The sequence below is a fragment of the Athene noctua genome, chromosome 3 (genome assembly GCF_965140245.1).
Source record: "Athene noctua chromosome 3, bAthNoc1.hap1.1, whole genome shotgun sequence".
NCBI lineage: Eukaryota > Metazoa > Chordata > Aves > Strigiformes > Strigidae > Athene > Athene noctua.
The window spans coordinates 73,985,546-73,994,773 of NC_134039.1; positions in this window are offsets into that span (position 1 = coordinate 73,985,546).

Sequence of the window (9,228 nt, forward strand, 5' to 3'; positions counted from 1 at the left end):
TCTATTCTAGATGTTCATACTACTTCCTCATCCTTTACTAAACACAGACACTGTATGTGTCTCTTTATAATATTTTTAATATTATAAAACTTCCTATCCCCATGCATACCATGATATTGCCTCAGCCTCTTGCCTGTAAGATTTATAATTCCCTCAGTATTTTCTATGCACTCCCCTGGTCAGCAAACCCATCTAAGTGGTCTTTAACCGATTCCTATTCCTATTCCTATTCCAGTTCCACACCTGGAGTTTTACCTCTTTATAATGATGCTAATGGCATTAACCATGTGATCAAATTTAACATCTATGATGAAGAAAAAAAAAAGCCCACCAAATTTCAGTCCTCACGTCGTCTGTTATAAATTTTCCCTTTCCACAAAGAAGTAAAACAACACTTTCTGTAGTGATGTTAACGGATTTCTGGAATGTCTCCTTGTTTTTAGCTCCAGGCTGTCATTTGAATAAATGTTTACTTCATGTTTATTGCCAAAATGATCTTTGGCCCCAAAATGTCTCTAAGCTAATTTTTCATTTAAATGATGGTACCAAGGTAAACAGCTGTTGAGTGGAGGCAACACTTTATTAGGTCTGAAAAAATTATTAAGAGTTTCACAGTGGGAAATTAGCAATATTACACACTCTTTGCATAAAATAAGTGTGCATACAATGATAGGGAAAATAGATGCAGATGGTCACTAAAACGAAGAAGTTAATGAAGGCAATGAGCAATAAACAATAGAAGTTTACACAGTATATGTTTTATCCAACATACTTCTTGCCATTTAAATGGCAATAGGAGGGAAGGGTGACAGTGTTCTGATTTTATTGAAGAATGTAATACTGTGTTTTGTAATATCTTGTCCAAAATATTCTAAGTGACTTGTATGGGCTCATTACAGTATGTACTGAAAACGTTTTGAAAGACAATTAAAATAATCAAAACTAACATTTAACCACTTTGGAGCAATGTTTACTCACATACCCAGTGGATCCTTGTTAAACACATTTTTAATTAATAGCTTCATTATCTGAAGGAGGCAATAAATATCATGTTAATGAAACTAACAGTAGAGGCTAGCTAGTTATAATCACCACTAACAGCAGAAAAAATTAAGGAGAACTTATGTGGATGAAAGTGTCAGAAGATATCATCTGGGGAAAACCACAAATTACCATATCTGGAAAAGTAAGAGTCTCCATAAAAGAGGAGAAAACTATGGAGAGCAGTGTGTTGGAAGAGAGGCACTTATTTATAGTGAATATTTGTGAGAATAACTGATTTTTCTGTTTGGTGGCCAAACTGAAAATAAATTAGGTAAACTAATATCCAGTCAGATACATTACTCGCTCTTCACATATTTTTACCATTTATTAAAACTAAACATAGATCAATTTTAGAATGAAGCAGTGTTGGATAACAAAACCAAGATCATTTCATTTTGGCACTTCTGGTTTGTTTGTTGTTGTTTTTTTCCCTGGTACTATTACTCAAAATTAATTTATCAACATGTGATTTTTGATTCATAATGTGGTTTTTTGAGAAATGAATGTAATAGACTCATTTGCAAAACACAGGTTGTAACATTCCACCCAGAACACCCTGCCTCCACACCAAAAACTTGTGGTTGGCCATAGGGTATGTATTTAGAAAAACATCTCACAATTTGGGAGCTCTCTTTGTCAAACTGTTACTGATTCTGTCATTAATTAGAATTAATTGTGTTTGATTCTAATATGAATATAGAGTTAGGAAAGAAATTTTAGTAGAAATTATATGTTCACTTTTATTGCACTTTGCATCAGCAACCGAATGCTCCTATGAACTCCTCTGTACAGCTCTGTACCAAGGCCAAAGAACTACTCAAAATCATCTAGTAGGAACATTTAGAAACCTAGACAATAGGTCTAAGATTTAAGATAATTTGTTTGAAGTAGGTATAGTGTTTACTTACAGGAGTGTTGTATAACCTAGAAGAATGCATAGAGATGTCAGGAGCAGAATTAATGGGCATTGAGGAAAGCCGACCATAACAGCTTGTAGGTACCTGCCAAGAAACAGTGAATTTTAGCAAAACGTAATTCCGGCAGGGGGAGATAGTGACCACCGACTCATGGACCACCTACCCATACTACACCCCAAGACCCATTTCTAGAAATTTCTAACCTTTACTGCGCAGAATTGGAAATAGGAGGAGAATGTGTTAATGATTTATAGGAAATAGTATGTTTATGTACAATTATTTAATGAATATGCATCAGTAAGTTCTATATAAGATGTATGATTTTGGTGCTTGGTGTGCGTTGTCGGTGAGACGACTCCCCTGCGCACCTGGCCATTAATAAAGAAGTGTCTGCTTATCTACATCACATTGGTGTCAATAAGTTCTTTATTCCGAGTTTTGGTAACAAAACTGCAAATCCAATTTGGTCTTGCAAAAGTCCTGTAGAAGTCACCGTGAGCTGGAGTCCCCATTTGGCAGCGTTGGCTTGGTCCTTGACAGCCACCAGGGATGGAGAAGATGGAACAAAGTGGTCAAGGGCCATCATCATCATGCAGATGTTCCCTGTGGTAGTACTGTGGATGTTTTTTGTGCAGGGCCCGGCAGGATGTCTCTTCACAGAAGCCTGTGGTGGGCAGAGGCCAGAGCTGGCACTTGCTCTCAGTCCACAGCACCTATGTCCCTGCCACCACTATGGGAAATGCCCTGGCCAAGGAGATCTAAAGGGCTGGCATGCCTGGGCTGGGGAGACCCGGCAGAGGGCAGCTGCCTTTGGGCTTTGGCTGTTTCAAATGTTGCAGCTCATAAATGAAAACAATTCTGAGTGAAAAATAATGTGGTTGTTTCCTTTGTAGTGTTTCTTGCTGTGCCTGTCCTGGAGGTCCCAGAGCTAAGGACAGTAACTTGTCAGAAACTAATGTGGGTCTTGAAATCAAGATGCTACACTGGAATATTAGGTCTGTTTTGCAGATTTATTTGTGTAGAAAAGTGTCTAGGGACAACCTGTGACAAGACCCCAGACAAGATTTAGGATATCATATAATGGTAATTATTTGTCTAGATTCAGCTTCCAGGTATTAGATTTTGTTGTACCTTTGTCTAATAGATGACAGAATTCTAATGGGTCAGATACTGTCTTCTTCTCATGTAAAGACCTTGATCAAGTTACTTCTTACTTTGAAAAAGCCAAGCTGCCAAAGATGCTTGATCACTGTAATATGCATTTCCCAGACTTTGGATTACTTGCCCGTCTCACTACTGAACCTTTGCCAATTCATCAATAATTGTTTGAGATGGAAGAAACATTCAGGCTGGCCCATGTCATCATTAACTAGGAAATACAGAATGAATGACAGAAAAGGGGAAGCACCTGGCCTTGGACCACACAGCTGTTTGGTAAGAAGGTGGATGCTCCCGGACCTGCTCAGGCCAAGGACTCCATTTCAGCAAGGCTGAAGTGTTATTGCTTCCCAGCCCAGCCCTGAAGCAGTAAGTAGTCTTATCATCAGTGCTTTCCTTCAGCTGATCGATTTATTCTATTGTGATGCATGAATATTTTCAGTCCTGTTTATCCTAATGCATGCCCCAGTCTTCACTGGCAGAACTGTAATCCTTGTTTACAGATACATTAACCTTTGCCTGACTATTAAAACAAGTCATGTAAAATGAGAATCTTGTTTTCAGCTCAGTAGGGCTTGTTTGGTTGGGGGTTTTGCTGTTTTTTTTTCCTCCTGCAATATGTGTTCAGTTTATAGAGTGGTCCAGAATCACATTGTGTAAGTTCTCATCATGATTCACTATTCTGCTTGTGTGTGAATTTTTGCAAACTTTATTAGCCAGCTTCTATTTTATTTCCGCAAAAAAAACCCAAAAAAACAAAAAAACCCACACCCAAAAAAAACCCGAAAAAACCCAACACAGTACTGGGCCAGGCACTTGTCACTGCAGAGCTTTTCAGAGACAACTTTTTCCATTGAGCATTCTCTTTAAGAAATACCCCATAAAACATATCAGTTAGTTTTTAATCCACTTAGTACTTGCAATATTGATATTGGATAGTGTTAATTTCTGAATCAAAATGTCACACAATAGGAGGTCAAATGCTATATGGAATTCTCACTCTGACACACTAATCTGACAAAACCCTATTTATTTCCTGTTCTTTTGCTAGTAATCACTGTAACATTGACTGACCCACAATTTGCTGACCATCCATTTAGCATGATTAAAAAAAGCCACATCAGTTTTGAACAGCGTTTCCATTTTTCCAGGATCTATAAAGAAAAATTTACGTTAGTGGCTGTCAGAGTTTGCTGTTTTAACTATGTGCTCAGTAATCTCAAGAATGTCGGGAAAGCTTTGGAACAAGCCTAATTAAATCCCAACTCTTCAATAAAGCAGACAGACTTGGAATTAAATCTCACTACAAATCACTTTCAATTATTTGTAGACAGCCTCTTTTTTACAAAGCTCGCTTGCATTTTCGTCTCCTTCAGTCTGCTCTCAGGGATGCCAGATGCATGACAAGGAATAAGGAACTGTGACATCCCACAGTATGATCTTCTCCTGACCTTACCACTTTATCTATGTGCTGGGTTGCACTCTGCATCCACAGTTTGCTCCAGCACCAAGGTCAATATTGGCAATGGGACTGATTTTTGTGCCCAGGGTTAAGAAGAGTGAAAATTTTGAAATCACAGAATAATTCAGTTCATAAATGCTGATATGACCTTATTGAACTGCCTCATTTGCACTAAATCAGGTAAGAAAAATAGTAAACTTGGAATATAAACATCTAAATATATAAATATCAAAGATAATCATAAGGAATTAAACATAAGGATGATTCCATCTCAGCCTTGGATTTTTAGGATTTTTTTCTTTCACATGTAATAGAAATTGATGTAATATTTTAAGACATTTCAGCATAATTGCATTTAGAAATGCTGCTAACTTTTAATTCTTTTCATGTACATTCTGCAAAACTGTAAACATACTGTGTTGTTGTTCAAAGGGGGAGACATTACAGTCTCTGGGGTCCCAATGTTATCTGCAGGAGTTTGAATGCAACCCACTTGCGGGAGTTTGGAAAAGGTGTTCACTAATCTGAAAGTTACAAATCCTTTGCAAACCACATCAGCTACATAAAATATTGAATAAAGTGTGCCTTTCTTTCTCATGAGACATTTATGAATAAATTATTTTGCTTAAATTGGATGAAGATGTTTATTTAATACATCCTGGCACCTCTGAGTTTGTTCAAAGGGCAGCAGTGCCAAGCTGTCCTGCTCTCAGCCCTGTCCCTACCTTTGGGGCTGATGAGCCGCCCTGGCAGCAGCAGTTTGCCCTCTGGAGCTGCCGACCAGAGATGGCCATTGCTGCAGGCAGACTGTCAGACCTGCTGCAAAGATGCAGCCACCTCCACAAGCAGCTACGAATGTTTTGTTGCCCTAGGTAACACCTTACCCCTTCTGTTTGTAAAACCTGACCCAGCTGACAGCTTCACTGCAGCTTCTGGTCCCTCTTCTGTATTCAGTGGTGTACATTGCAGGGGAGCCAGAGCCTGCTCTTCTGGGTTTTTGTGTTGAGGTGGGGTTTTTTTAGGTTGGTATCCTTGTCTGCACATTTACTGTTCCTTATTCTAGGGTATTTTTACTCCTTTCCAGGGCTGCACTTTCTGCTCTGTATCCTTTTCCTGCTACCAAACTTCCTCCCAGCCATCTGGATGCTCAGCAAAATCGTTTCATGAAGAGTGGGTGTCCTTGCCTCGGGCCACAGTTGGTCTCAACAAGCACCTTGGTGACTTCCCACCCTGAGTCATAGTGGCACATCCTGTGCTGCCTCTGTGGCAGCCAGTAAGTGATAGTGGCACCATCCTGGGAAAGAGCAGCTGGCAAGCTGGGGGAGGACAGGGAGGCTTCAGGCTCCTCATAATAAGCAGAACCTGAGCTATCCTTTAGGTACACAGGAGGAGTAAGCTGTGCCTCTGAACCTGCATAACTGCTCAGTAGTTACATGTTGCATTTCTTTGCACCTGGAGAACCGGCTGATTCCCTTCTTGCTCTCACACACTCCGCACTCCTCCTCCTCCGGCTCTTGAATTGCCATATACTGGGGGAATCCTTACCCGTTGCTGCCTGTGGAGGCTGAATGAAGCACACTCCTGAGATGGTGTTCTCAGTAGTGCTGCAGCACAGCCACCATGCTCCGAGCAGAGCCATGCACAGAGCCCCAGCCTTTCCCAGCTTGCAGACACATAAACATTTCCCAGGGAAGGTACAGAGCTGGTATAGCGAGTTTTGATAGACTGGCAATAGACTCACTTTTCTCTTGTCACTTTTTGCAGACACCTCAGAAACAGTCCATGGTCCAGTGGTTACCAGCAGATCACAGCCCAACCTCATCAGGTTGTGATTTACTTACCTTTCAGGAGAAAGCAGAAATCCTGAACCTCCACTGATGGATCACAATCTTCACCATGCTAAACATCCTACTTATGCCTCCTAAGACACAACTGCTGCCGCATCAGATATGAACCGTTTCCTTACCCAAAAGCCCAAATGTGGGTGGCTTGTGCTTGCAGAGCTCTGGTTGCTCCAGGACTCAGCAGCTCATGTGCTGTCAGCTCTAGGACCATAACATAGGTACACAGGACAGAAAGACTGGAAAAATAAGTTGTTTACCAGGTGTAATGCTGCCCACAGAAATTGGGTTTAGGAGTACGCAGATCTGCCAAGCTGGCCTTCTGCATAAATGAATCCCTGAATCCAAGGAAAATTTAGCTGAGCAAAAAGTTTTCTCCCCACCCTTGTGGGGTTTTTTTTGCTATTGTCCTGAGGAGCAGAGCAGGAAGATCACATAGAAATCTGCCCACAGAGAGATTTCCTTAAAGTCTTTTTGTCAACTGCTTCTTCCTTGCTCTTTTACATGGGACGGTGTATGATATTATTTGGCCCTCAAGCAGAGGTTTCAGTGCTTCCTACAGGACTTCAGCAGATAGATCCTCTTTTCTCAGTGTGAAGTATGTCCTTGTTCTCTGAATGATACGATGTTTAAATATTTCATCTTGCGTGAGAAGGTTACTGAAACTCTTGTAGTTAATTGTGCAGTGTGGCTGCTGAAACAAAATTGTTGCAGGTTTTTTTATTTTATTTTTAATACCTAACTATATCAAAGTAAGGTAAAAATTCCTCCTTTGTAAAAGTCCACAAGAAGAGAAAATACCTGCTGCAACAGTTCAAAGATGTACTTAGAAAGTGACCTTTAAAAAAAGAGACTGTTCTAACTTCCTACATATCACATGAAAGCGAAACATGGTAATATTTGCTAGTCTGAAGTAAATTCAAGACTATAGCAAGTATAGGCTGAAAAAAACTTTTTTTTTTTTTTTTTTTTCCCTAAGTGACACATTTCCTTCTGATTGGAAAGAACAATGCCAGAATGACTGTGGACATTAGACTAGGTTCTCGGTGCCACTCAGGTACAACTCCAGCATGTTCATAGCAACTTCCCTGAGTGTTGAAACATTTGATCAAACTCAGCTGTAAGTTTTAAAAGACTCATTGATACAAAAGCAGGGAGCAGCTCCCAGGCAGATCAGTTCGTTCCCTGGAGCCACCTGCTTTTTCCAGAGCCTTCATGCATGGGAGGTTGGTATAACGGGTTCTCAGCGAATGGCTGTCTAGATGCCCCCCTCGACTGTCTGCAAGCACTATTTGTCTGTGAGGGTGCAGGTAAACTGCGAGGTGAGTGTGGAGTATAATAGCACCTCACCAGGAATTGTTACTCCTCCAGGACAGGGGGGAGAGGGGCTGCCATCGCTACCACTAGCAGAACTACCTCTCCTTGCTGGAGGACTTGCACATTCAATCCTTCTGCTTGCTTTTCACAATCTCAACATGATACTGAACAGGCTAATAGTTGTTTAGTATAATAATAATAAGTCTCTTAAATACTACTGAAAGTGTCCAACAGATGCATTTTTATAGGCTGGATCAGTCTCTAAACATTTCATCTTTCTGCACAGCAAATCTACACACAAGTGATAGTATTTTAATTTTGCATTTTGAATGGGACAAATTTTTTTGAATGGTTTAAATCATAATAGCTCTAAACCATCTGAGCATCTGACTCCATACCTATTCTTGTCATATGCCTTAACACCAGAGAGAACAGTTAAATGAGTGGCATCTCCCCCAAATAGATACCATAAAATTTCATAACAGTCCTGACAAATAAGAAATAGAAGCTGTTGTTTGTTTTTTTTACATATACAAAATATCATCCCAAGGTAAAACTGAATAAAAACCTTGAGGGCACTAAAATATTAAAAAATAAGAGCCATATCACTACATTAGATTTGTAGGACGAGCAGTATTAACTGCATTATGCCAACAAAAGAAGCAGTAATTCTCCATAAAGCCATTTACCTAGGATGACTTCCAGAGATCAATTTTACAGAGACCATGGTCTTTCAAAGTCCCACTCAGAGAAGTATGTATTATAATAATGTAGTGGTTAAATGTTCTTGAGACAGACAAAGCATTAGGTTTAGATAACAATTCCTTATGGGAGTTGGACCAACACACTTCTGGAAAAAAACCAACATTCAACACACATCTGAAAAAAAAAAAAAATTAGTTGCATCTTTGCTTTTAAAGAAATATTAATACTACTTACACAATAGTACTTAATTTCAATATGTTAATTTAGTACTACACAACATTTTATTTTACAAATTTAAGTTATAAATAATCTACATGACATGAATGATGGAAAACATCTCTATAAATGTGATTTTGGGATGCACATGCAGAAGAAAAATAAAGTGAGAATATTTGGCAGTATGTAACTGGTATGTGTAATGCTGATACCCCAGTTAATGAAGGATATTAATTAATTACAAATTGTTCACATAAAGATCAAAAAAAGCAGTGAAAGGAGGAGACGTGCTTTAACCTGAAAGACCCTGCATCCCAAATCTGTCTGATTAGCAGATGAAGTTACAAGAGGATTCAATCAACCCACACATATATTCACAAGAGAAACTTGGTAATAGATGTCTTCTTACCATTAGACAAATGCAGTTGATGATTCATTGGCTACCAACTGAAGTCAGATACATTCCAGCTACATATTAGGCTCTTAAAAGCAGTGGCAGAATTTGAGAGTTGCTGTTGTGGTTCCTACATGTGAGGAACCCCGCAGGTAATGCGTAGAGGTCTTTCTA